At 40.3% G+C, this 13,197-nt stretch overlaps 1 protein-coding gene across 1 annotated transcript in view; it reads right to left on the bottom strand.

Moving 5' to 3' along the window:
• Positions 1-13,197, bottom strand: part of RPS6KC1 (ribosomal protein S6 kinase C1) — a 102,148-nt gene that overhangs the window by 5,599 nt on the left and 83,352 nt on the right. The window lies entirely within an intron of this gene.

The following is a 13,197-nucleotide window of genomic DNA, read 5'->3' on the forward strand; positions in this document are numbered from 1 at the left end:
AAGACTGAAATCCATTTCTCCATAAAATAGGTACAGTCCATCAGGGCTGGATTTAGGGGCAGGTGACCCAGGCAATCGCCTTAGGTGCTGTGTGTGTGTGTGTGTGTGTGTGTGTGTGTGTGTGTGTGTGTCACTGAATTGTTTTTTATTTGCTTATATATGGCACGAATAAATACAGATTTACAGATCCTAGCATGCAAATTTATCATCTTACATGACAGGGATAAATCACGCATGCAAATCGTGCATCAATCATGAAATAAGCTACAAATTCAATAAAAAATAAGGTATTCAAAAGTTTAACAAATGGAGGGGTGGGCACCATTTGGTCTAGGGCAGGGATGGGCAAACTACAGCCCGTGGGCTGGATCCGGCCCTTCGGGGCTTTGGATACAGGCTGCGGGATTGTCACCCTGGGAACCGCAGCCAATGGGAGCTTCTGGGGAGGTACCCACAGGCGAGGGCAGCGCGTTCAGCCCTCTCCACCTCCTCCCCTAGAGGACACAGGGACATGGTGCCGGCCGCTTCCCAGAGCGGAGCGGTGCGGGGCCAGGGCAGGCAGGCAGGGAGGCAGCCCTGGCCCCTCCAGACGCACCCTGGACCCCTCCTGCACCTCAACCCCCTGCCCTAAGCCCCCTGCCGCACCTCGCACCTCGCACCCCTCCCGCACCCTATCCTGAGCCCCCTTGTACGCCTCGCACCCCTCCCGCACCCCAACCCCCTGCTCTGAGCCCCCTTGTACGCCCCGCACCCCTCCTGCACCCCAATCCCCTGCCCTGAGCCCCCTTGTATGCCCTGCACCCCAACCCCCTGCTCTGAGCCCCCTCGTATACCCCGCACCCCTCCTGCACCCCAACCCCCTGCCCTGAGCCCCCTCGTACGCTCCGCACCCCTCCCGCACCCCAACCCCCTGCTCTGAGCCCCCTCGTATACCCCGCACCCCTCCTGCACCCCAACCCCCTGCTCCAGTCCTACATTCATGGCCCTGCATGAAATTTTCCCACCCAGATGTGGCCCTCGGGTCAAAAAGTTTGCCCTCCCTGGTCTAGGGCCAACCCTGCAGTCCAAGCATGACAGTACCACTGCAATATCTCAATTCTGTCCTAGAGGGTGAAAGGATAGTTCAGTTATCACATGACCAATCCTTCATCTCTGAGGTTGCCAAGGAGGATGTCACTTTAAGAGGACAACACTAGTCCACTGGAAACTGGACTGAGACCATAAACTCATTTCATGGAATCACAGAAATGTAGGGCTAGAAGGAACCTCAAGAGGTCATCTAGTCCAGCCCACTTTTTGTGCTCATGCAGGATTTCACAGAGGCTATTCAACAGCCATCAGAATTTAGTAACTGAAAGTTGTTACCAACTGGACTGGATTCAAATCAACTACCTACTTACATGGTAAAAGCGTCCATCCCTAATACCCAGCAGCCATCCAGACTACTTCGTTATTCTCTGTGCTCAGGACACAGCAGTGTGGCCTGTGTACACTCACATCATACGCAGTTGCACACCCATGGTTGTAGCAAAAAGAAAGCACCTGGCCTTGACTGAAAGTCATGTTAAAAACAAACAAACAAACAAAAAAAAAAAAACACACAACCCAAGCTGTCTGCTGTAAAACAGGGGCATAATAGACTGCAGTGAAGAAGAAATCTTAATTTTGACTGTCAAAAATGCAATAGCTGCACTAAAATTGCTTTAGTGTCAAAATCCACCCCAGATTCCAAGCAGAGAGCATTGATTAGTATACGGTCACATGGCAGTTGCTATGAAACACATTATGCCAGTTTAGAAAAAACAATTGTGTATCCTTTTATGCAGATTAAAATGAAGATGGCAGAAGAGGAACTACAGATGCATCAGATTCCTGTAGCAGGGGAGAGCAGAACAGCAACTACAGCTCTCCACCTGACACAAAGAAACATTCAGAGCCGAATCCTGCAAGATGTGGAGTGAAGAGCACTCCCACTCCCATTAGCTGCAATGCAACTTGAAGATGCTCAACCCTTGCAGGACTGTCCCTTAATACAGCTCCTTTTTTACACTCTCCAGTACCACAGACACGGGGCAGTGTTTCTTTAACTAACACACTATCTACATTAGAAAGTTTACTAGGATAGTTAAAGCAATAGAATCCCTGGTAGTAACAGACACTGATGGGTTATTTGCAGAATCAAGCCCATAGTGCTTTCTACCAGAGAATCGCAAAGCTATTTACAAGAGGTTGTTACATATTAATTCACTCATTTTGCAGAAGGTCAAGCTGAAACAGAGATTGATTAAATGGCGAAGTGGGGACAAGAACCCAGTTCTTCTGACTCCAGAGCCTGAAGTCTTAACCATTAGAAAACTGCCAAATTATAAATGGAGAGTTGTATCATTTCCTGTCTCTTACCTATGTGAACCACAACATTCAGACACCAAATCCTCCTGTCACTCTCATCCCCAAACACCATTAAAAAGATACAATTAGGATAAATAGAAACAGCCACAAAATACAAGGTTCAACTTGCACTGAGGGTTCTAGCAAGATTGTTCACGTGGTTTATAGAGTCTAAATGATTAGTCACCAAAACCAAAATGTTAAGTGTAAAAGCCACCTAAGTAAAGCATCCATATGTACTAATCAAAATTGAAATTAGCTTTACTTTCCTCCCATTCCACCACCACCCGTACCCTCCTTAGGTGCAGCTTTGCCTTCCTACCCCCTACGGTTTTCACTTTCAAAATCAAAGTAAGATGTTTTCCTTAAAAAGTCATTATTGAAAATGCTACATATAAACATATGCTGTTTACATCCCGTTACTTTGAGCAGGTCACATTACTTTTGATGCAATAGATTGATAATAATAAGTTCAGAATGTCATATCAATATTACTGCATTTTTATCTCAACTACACTTCATGGGAAAATTTAGAAATAGGTTATGAAGCACTTACACGGAAGCCAGTTAATGTAATACCACACAGTGCATATGCTTTTCAAAGCTTTAATATCGCAATAAATGTGAACCACAATATCTGCCCTCACTCAGAAAACATTTTCATCTCTATCCATCAGCAAAGTAATTTAGAAAATAAATGGTAGTACCCATAAGCTTAAGTGAATAATTTGGGCATATTTGTGCCTGTCCTTTATCAACCTTTAAATTGAGGACCCTATTCACATTCGGACATGGACACAAGTGCTAGTGTTTCCTAGGATTACCAGTATACAAGATCACAAGATCCTTTCAACTGGAAAAGATGATAGGGTGAACAAATCAGTAGTTCATCCAACCTTAATGTAACTTGACTAAAAGGGAAAGAGCTGCTTTCTTTTCCCCAGAAATCATATCCATGGGACAGTCAAAATCAGGTAATGCAGCACAACAGTGTTAAATTCCTGCACAGAAATACTTTACCTGCAACACCTATTGCTAACTGAAGACAAGCTTTGCGAAATGCTAACCACTTTCACTCAGACAGATGGTGCAGATAAACAGCTTCTGTGAGGAGGCTCAGTGCTATTCTTCTGATATAGCGGCTGGTCTTGAGTGAAAGGCCTTCTTTTCTTCCTACCTCCCCCCAGTATTTATCTGAACATTTATATTATACATAGTGGTACCTTCCTTCTTGATATGCAACTGATAGAGTTGTTTATTTATTTTCAATTTATTTTGCAAACAGCAAGCCAAGTAGAAAGGGGAGCCCAAACTAATTTATTTTGGAACCAAATCTGTTACACAGTTATTAATATTGTAACCACGATGCACTTTGCCTGTTGTCCTTTATAAACTGCATACAATAATGGTACAATACCTTACATTGAAATACCACTCTTCATGCTAAAAGATCTCAAAAAGTGTTATATAAAAAGGCACACGACATTTTTTTCTCCCAAATGCACCTGATCTGGGGCTGACCATAAGATTGGTTGAGCAGTGTAGCGCTAGATTTTGGAATGAAAGATACCGGGTTCAGAAACAGTCTAGTGGACTTGCAGTCACTATGCAATTTAGGCCTTGTCTTTCAGTTCACCTGGAACAAAATTCAGTCAAGTTTTCCAGGAGAAACTAATTCCCAAAACAGATATTTGAATTAGTTCAGGCATAAGTCCTGAAGTTAGTACACATGAAAATAAGTTGATTTCTGAAAGTAAGCAGAGGTATTGCTTAACCTAATATTTAGAAGCTCTAGAGTTCTGTATTGAGAGGTTTCTCCAAAGCATAAAAAAAAAAAAAAAAAAAAAAAAAAAGGATACCATTTGTAACATCTAGCATAGTTTTTCTATTGGCCAGAACCCAAAACTCCAGTCTGAATTACCATCAGGTGACACTGTGGTACTCAGCCAAAACCATTAAGGAGGACTGATTGGGGGGAAAGGGGGGAGTGACAAGCACAACCCCCTGAAAATGATAGACAGGGTGTTTACCATTCCCTGCTGCCATGTATAGCCCAGAAAATCTATTTGACTTATTTTTCCTAATTTAAAAGCTTTGCATTTTAGTTTAGTATTATAAATGTAAAGAAGCATTTGCAAAGAATCAGATAAAAGGAACCAAAGCCAATTTACTCCACACAGATTCGGTCAGCCAAGATCTCGTAAGATACAGTAACTAAATATCACATCACATAAGTGATTTGGTCATAACGCTCTGCTAAAGTCTTTGCAATTTATAAACACACAGACCATTGATAGTTACATATCAAAGGTATATCATGGTCTTTAAACATTAAAATAGTGAAGCAAGTCAAATGAACATCTAACAAGATTAATTTGGGTATAAAAATAGGAACCTACATATTTAGATATTTAAAAGTGTACAGGTATCTGTGTTCCTCTTTAGAAGGAATTTCCTCATTCACTTAAGGAAAAAGGTTAATTGTAATAGAGGGGATTATGTTTTTTCTTCCTGTTAGCAACCCCAAATGGAATTAAAACTTCCTCTAAAAGTCAGGTGACATAGGAGATCAAGACTTTTTACCACTGTATTATTAAAAAGAAGGTAAACCTCACACCCAACATGATCTTTAACCCTTCAGCTACTTCCACTTACATTACAAAGCAATTACAAAGCAATCTTCTTTATTAATTTCAAGTATTATGCCCAACCTAATACAAATGTCTCCTTTGGGAATTACATTTCTCTTGGAACTATTAACTGGATTTTGTTCCAGGCAAATTAAAAGAATTGTAAAGCAAATGACTGATTTTTACAAGTCAAACAGCATTCTAAATGTCTCGCTGCTTAAATTATTGTGTCCTAAAAGACTGCAGTGCAAGAACATACATTGTCTGAAAAGAGCTACTTTAAAATATGCCTTAAGAACAAGCTACGCAAGTTATTTCTGGAAAACGTTTAATAATCTCTGCAAACCCATTCCTTTCAACAATTGCTCTCCCCTGTGTGCATGGGATTTTGTGATTTTGGAGTTGAACTGTTTTCTTTCTGGAAATTTGGTGTCTTTAAGAACAGTATTTTATTTCCCACTTCACAATAAATCAATATTTTCTCTCGAGTTCCAGAACTTACCTCTGTATTCAGTTGGTGTAAATTATTTTAAAGTAATTCTTCACCAATCTTGTTTCCTAAATTCAATGTTTCTTACATTGCTTCACTGCTCAAAATGTCTTTATCCTCCATTTCTACTTTCTCCTTTACATTTAGGATCACACCAGTATATAAAAGTTCACGCAGCAAGTCAATGGCAAAGCCAGAAATAGAATCCATGGAGTTTAGTCTCTCACAATAACCATTAGACCAACCCTCCCTTTGATTTCTAGGGGTCAATGATATTTTAATCTCCTTTCTGAAACAATCTACTCCAAATGAAATTGCTACAATACTGAACAGTAGTATTTAATGAATATCAGCAACCTCACACTGAAAGTTATATAAACAAGGCTTCAGGTAATTGGTAAAGTGGGGCGGGATATATTTGTCCAGCAAATAAACATCATGCCATAAAGACCAATGTTGCTGATATTTTTGACTTTTTTTAATATTGTGTGCTTCCAACCATCAGCTGCATGTTTCTTCCTTACAGGAAACCGTCTAACACCAGAAGTGAAGCTGTCATTTCACATCTGGGAGCATGGAGATCAACTTGTGGTGTGAAGCAATTTGGGCTTTATTGGACTAAAATTTTTATCTATAAATCTTTGATTTTGGTAGGCTTTGTATAATATACTGTAAATACTGGTTTAGATAGGGTTACCATACATCCGGTTTTTCCCGGACATGTCCGGCTTTTCAGCTATCAAACCCCTGTCCGGGGGAAATTGCCAAAAAGCCGAACATGTCCGGGAAAAATACCAGCCGGGCACTTCCTCTCCCGCGGCTGCTCTGCTCCTCCCCGACTCAGACTTCGGCTCTGTTTAAGAGCCAAGCTGCCCGAGCCAGCGCTACCGGCTTCGGGCAGCCCCCTTGCCTCCGGACCCCAGCCACCGGCCGGGCACTTCTCCCCGGCTCCAGCTGCTCTGCTCCGCCCCAGACTCAGATTTCGGCTCTGTTTAAGAGCCAAGCTGTCCGAGCCAGCGCTACCGGCTTCGGGCAGCCCCCGTGCCTCCTGACCCTGCGCCACCGGAGCAGAGCAGCTGGAGCCGGGGAGGAGAAGTGCCCGGCCGGGGGCGCAGGGTCTGGAGGCATAGGGGCTGCCCGAAGCCCGAGTGCTACCGGCTTCATGGTTTGCCAGGCAGCCTCCAGACCCTGTGCCCCTGGCTGGGCGCTTCCCCTCCTGGGCTCCAGCTGCGCTGGGGAAGCGCCGGCCGGGGGCGCAGGGTCTGGAGGCTGCCTGGCAAACCGTAAAGCCGGTAGCGCTCGGGCAGCCCTTTTCGCGTGACTGGGAGGGAGGAGGGGGAGTTAGGGCGGGGACTTTGGGGAAGTGGCGAGGCAAGGGTGGAGTTGGGGCGGGGCGAGGGGTGGGAAAGGGGCGAGGCCAGGGCCCGTGGAGTGTCCTCTTTTTTTATTTTTTAAATATGGTAACCCTAGGTTTAGATCAAACCAAATATACTGATATACTTGTGTGCATCCATATTCAGAGAATACAGCATGCACATGAGGTCTAGATCACATCAAGTGGCTTGTGAAGTCATCAAAACATGAGGGTATGTGACTAGGACTGTCTATTTCCTTCACATATCCCACAAGAGAAATTGATGGGAATTATGTAGTTAGATCTCCTTGCTGGCTTGAAAATCTCAACTATGTGTCTGTCTTTCTACACGCTCAGCTTGTTCAAGATTCACTGTTAGAAAAAAAAAAAATCAGGTGGGAGAAATGGGACTTCACAACTCATCTGTTCTCTCATTACCACTGCATTATCAGAGGGCTAGATTTCGCAGCTGTGATATACCAATGAAAAAAATGCCCTGCTTGTATGGTGGGTTGATATCTAAGGTGAATCGTAAGTTTACATACTGCAATCCTGTTGCTAAAAAGTGGTATTGGATTTTCTTATTTGTTCAGAAAAGCCCATCACATTTCAGTCTACAATGTTGCAGCCGTCAAATCTAGCCCTCTGGATTAGATAGGACTTTTCCCTTCTAACTAGCAGGGGGATTTGGATGTTTGACATGTACAGTATGGCAGGGTGGATAAAAAAAATAATCAATTATTTATTTTTTATTTAAATCAGATTTTTATTTTGTTCTTTACGTTATAATAATATGCTTTTCTTTTTAAAAATAAACCTGTTTTAAAAATAATCTGAAATCATTATAAAATATAGTAAGGCCTAAATCTCTGAAAACATTAAAATAAAAAGATAAATATACTGAATCCAGGAGACTATCAAAAACTTTGAATTACAGTTTATAAAGAAAGAACCAAAGAAGGGGGAAAAAAATCTTAACTTTCGAGGTCAAGCTTTATAAATATGGTACAATAGGTCATGTACTGTATTACGGGCATGATCCTGTGGGGGGTCCCAGGGGCTGTGCTACTGGTGCAAGAGACTGTCAAAGTCATCACAGGTATTGGGGCCTGGCCTCTGACTCCAGGAAACACCATCATGTAGGACATCACCAGGTAGCAAAAAGGTGTACCAAATCTAGTGTAAAGGCTCTACTTCATTGTAAATGGACTTGTTTTAATGGTTATATCAACCAGTAAGAATGCTCCTTTCTTTAGAAAATAAATGAAGTTCAAATGGAAAAGTTGATTAAAATGGATGATTTAAATGGAGGCTTTCCACTTGGTGATTTAAATAATGATTTAAATCGCCTTGACTTAAAATAAATCAATTCACCCTGAAGTATGAGGGGGTGAGGTACAAGACGCACATTCACATGTGTTAAAGCAGTAGATTTTTTCTGCTGCACTTTGCTTTAGAATTCAGAGATACAAAATATACCAAAACGACTTATTTTTGCTTTATCAACAAAACCTAATCTTGATCAGGTCTGGCTCCAGATGCTCTTGATATGGCTGCAGCTGCAGCCTTTCATGTTTTGGCTTTTTCACAGATATAAACAAACAATGGCTAGGGTCTTTAAAAAGTTCCAGTTTTAGTTTTATAAACTTGTGGTTATCTGTGTCCTACCAAGAGTGTAATATGATTACGGCATTATTTAAATGGTAATGACTCTTCAAATCTAAGATCACAAAGTGGGCAAAAACTGTACTTAAATAACAGAAGGTGATCATTTGCATTTCAAAAATTTATCTATCTTGCTTTCCCCTCACTTTGACCAAAACATGTTGATTCACAGGTGTGTGTGTGTGTGTGTGTGTGTGTTTCTTTTTCAAACTTATTTATAGAGCAGAATAATGGCCCCCCTGCTAGCTTGGCATTTGCTCAAGTTTCTGTCCTTGTAAATTGAATCTGTTACTGGAATTCCCTCCCCCCCTCAAAATACCAAGGCACATTAACCAAGAGATAAAAAAGTTACACTGCTATATTATAAGCATGGGGTGGTGGGGGGGAATAATAGGTTGTGTGTAGGGGGTTGGGTTTTTTGTTTTTTTTTGTGGACAAATATGTGATAAGAGTTCTCAGGGGGCACTGAGAGCAAAGGCTGTTTAAACAGAAGTGAATCATTCTCATCATGATCTGGCGACAACTTTACATTTTATTCAAACATCAGCAGCTTAACACATTTTAAAACTATTTAGAAAACAAAAAATAATGTAAAAAAGGGGATCATAAGAAAACATTATGCACTCCAGAGTTAATGCCGTGAAAATTCTCATCTGTTGGCTTATAATTTGTTAGTTAAACACATTCGTTATTTATAGAACATTAATCTTGGCCAAAAAAAATCCACATTTTTTACTCTTAATGGTGCTGAGTTTATGAGGAATAAATTATCGAATGAGTTATCGTCATTTCCCTTATAGTTCAAAGAAAGAAAATCTGACTTATCATGGGCGGATAGCAAAGATTTGGGTTGGCTATTAATCAAAGTATAATATAGGCACTACTTTTAAGTATCCGCAGATAGCTTTGTTATTGCATTATTTATTTCAGCCTGAACTTTATTAAAGTAGATCTATCCAAGGAGCTAAGGGACTTTCCGCTTTTAACCATATATACCATGCTAGAACGCTCTACAATTCACAAAGCTTGAGAGTACAGTTCTTGTTATGCAAATAATTACAACAAAGCTCTTCTCCACTCTGTAGATCTTATCTAAAGTAAGGCAAAAGAGGGTGCCAGCCAGTCAACAGCATAAATCCATTAATGGTACAATGCCACCTGGTGGTCAACTGTGAGAAATGTACCTTCTTGCAAAATATTTCTCTCTTCTGAAAGAGGCTTTTAATGTATGCAAGATATAAAATTATATTGCTATTTTACAGAAATATGTTGTCACAAGGATATCCTGTGGAACTTTTTAAATCTTTGTTTTTCCATTTTATTGCTGCTTTACCATTAGTAAGGAGCTCTTTCCTTTTATATATATATATATATGTATTTTATACATACACAGTCACATTTCATCTCAGCTCTTGATGGATTTTAGTGAGAGATGACAATTGCTTGTTTTTCATACTCTAAAGGCTATGATGGCTGTTTCTATAATAGTGTTGGTATTTTATTAAAAAATAGATACTGTCCTATACTCTGGTGTTCAATACCTAGTTTTTAGAGTGATTTCTTAGGCCTTGATCCTGCAATGACCTCTGCCCCCATAATGAGTCCCATTGAAGAGAAAACTTTAATACTAAAATGCCATTCCAGTGCGTAGATTCTGGTATACTAGTACATTGGTAAAGAAAGAGATTCTTACAATCTAATTCTTCCTTCAGATACTACAGTGATGGATACACAGGACACTACATAAAAAGTTAAGCTTAAAAAGAGACCATGCCTTGAAATCAAGCTAATTAAAAAAATCTTTTTAGCTTTTTCCCAACCTGTCCTAGTTTCCCCTTGCATAACAATCCAATCCAATTTGCTATGTCTTCTTTTTAAATATTCCTCATGCCACTGAGGAAGAAAACCAGGGACCAGGTAGGCCCATTACTCAATGAGTGCGGAAAAACAATAACAGAAAGTGTGGAAATGGCAGAGGTGCTAAATGACTTTTTTGTTTTGGTTTTCACCAAAAAGGTTAGTAGCGATTGGACATTTAACATAGTCAATGCCGGTGAGAACGAGGTAGGATCAGAGGCTAAAATAGGAAAGAACAAGTTAAAAATTACTTAGAAAAGTTAGATGTCTTCAAGTCACCAGGGCCTGATGAAATACATCCTAGAATACTCAAGGAGCTGACTGAAGAGATATCTGAGCCATTAGCAATTATCTTCAAAAAATCATGGAAGACGGGAGAGATTATGGAGGACTAGAAAAGGACAAATATAGTGCCCATCTATAAAAAGGGGAATAACGACAACCCGGGGAATTACAGACCAGTCATCTTAACTTCAGTACCAGGAAAGATAATGGAGCAAATAATGAAGCAATCAATTTGCAAACACCTAGAAGATAATACGATGGTAAGTAACAGTCAACATGGATTTGTCAAGAACAAATCCTGTCAAACCAAGCTAATAGCTTTCTTTGACAGTGTAACAAGCCTTGTGGATGCGGGGAGGGAGAGATCGGTAGATGTGGTATATTTTAACTTCAGTAAAGCTTTTGTTACTGTCTCGCATGACCATCTCATAAGCAAACTATGGAAATACAACCTAGATGGAGCTACTATAAGATGGGTCCATAACTAGTTGGAAAACCATTCCTAGAGAGTAGTTATCAGTGGTTCACAGTCAAGCTGGAAGGGCATATCGAGTGGGGACCCACAGAGATCAGTTCTGGGTTTGGTTCTGTTCAATATCTTCATAAATTATTTAGATAACGGCATAAAGAGTACATTTATAAAGTTTATGGATGATACCAAGCCGGGAGTGGTTACAAGTGCTTTGGAGGATAGGATTAAAATTTACAATGATCAGAACAAACTGGAGAAATGGTCTGAAGGAAATAGGATGAAATTCAATAAGGACAAATGCAAAGTACTCCACTTACGAAGGAACAATCAGATGCACACATACAAAATGGGAAATGAGTGCCTAGGAAAGAGTACTGCGGAAAGGAATCAGAGGGTCCTAATGGATCACAAGCTAAATATGAGTCAACAGTATAACACTGTTGCAAAAAAAGCAAACATCATTCTGGGATGTATTAGCAGGAGTGCTGTAAGCAAGACACAAGAAGTAATTCTGTTCTACTCTGTGCTGATTAGGCCTCAACTGGAGTATTGTGTCCCGTTCTGGGCACCACATTTTAGGAAAGATGTGGACAAATTAGAAGAGACAAATCCAGAGAAGAGCAACAAAAATGATTAGAGGTCTAGAAAACATGACCTATGAGTGAAGACTGAAAAAATTGGGTTTGTTTAGTCTAGAGAAGAGAAGACCCCGAGGGGGGACATGATAACAGTTTTCAATTACATAAAAGGTTGTTACAACGAGGAGGGTGAAAAGTTGTTCTCTTTAACTTCTGAAGATAGGACAAGAAACAATGGGCTTAAATTGCAGCAAGGGCGATTTAGGTTGAACATTAGGAAAAACTTCCTGTCAGGGTAATTGAGCACTGGAATAAATTGACAAGGGAGGTTGTGGAATCTCCGTCATTAGAGATTTTAAAGAGCAAGTTAGAAAAACACCAGTCAGGGTTGGTCTAGATAATACTTAGTTCTTCCATGAGTGAAGGGGACTGGACTAGAAGACCTCTTGAAGTCCCTTCCAGTCCTACACTTCTATGATTCTATGACTACCGTGAAAGACCCACACAATCAGGGAAATTGGCAGACTATAAATGTGGAAATAATCAAAGTAAACCTACTGAATCAACAGAGATTCTCTCTCTCTCATCTCTTTCAGTTCTAGCAATCTCCAGTGTTACTTGTAACCACAGGAGTTGAACATTTTTTAGACTTTTTACACAGCAGTCTGATTTTAAGTTGTTGATATCCTGCTACATGTTAAACTTTCAGATCAATTTTCTGCCATTTCTGTTGATGAAACTGTGTCCAAAATTAATACAAATAAAGAATTGCATCTCAAAAATAAGTAATTTGTATAGTATCTATAATAGAATATTGATGGCAATGTTTTGATATAAGATCTCTCCTTAGATTGCAATGTGCAACTGAAGCAAGTAACTTAAAAGAACAGTTTCTCACAATGTAGTGCAGTACAAGTAGTATTTTAAAATAGACTATCCTAAGAAGGGGGGGAACATGCTGTCATGATAGAGCAGAGACGTGGGTCAGCAATAGAATGATGATCGTTCAAGCACCCATAATCTTGGAGTGTTCCTGGACCTGAAGGAAGTAGACTGAAATTAGCTGTCTAATGATGAGCAAGTGGTTTGGAGCATGATTAGATAGTGGGAGCTCTAAGGACCAAGTTTGAACTGAGTGACATTGGTTATTTCCAGGTACAACTATGAGGCTACTACTCAAAATAAAATGTTCCTCCACTCAAAGCAACTCTCTCTTGTTAAGTTATTGCAAACATTTATAATATATGCAATATTAATTTCCAAAACAATACATGAATGCATTGTTTCATTTTGCACAGAAAATATTAATATCGGGAAGTGTGGAAGCTAAGAATCCTACAGCAACATTAACTCAGTCAACTTGCACATATATAATATTTACACATGGAGACCCCTATCCTTTAACTGGATAGGTATGTGCAGACACACACTTGTACTCATGCACTGTTCCAGTGAGGCTCCGCGAATGCAAAGGTCCG

Source organism: Malaclemys terrapin, chromosome 3 (assembly GCF_027887155.1).
Source record: "Malaclemys terrapin pileata isolate rMalTer1 chromosome 3, rMalTer1.hap1, whole genome shotgun sequence".
NCBI classification, from domain to species: domain Eukaryota; kingdom Metazoa; phylum Chordata; order Testudines; family Emydidae; genus Malaclemys; species Malaclemys terrapin.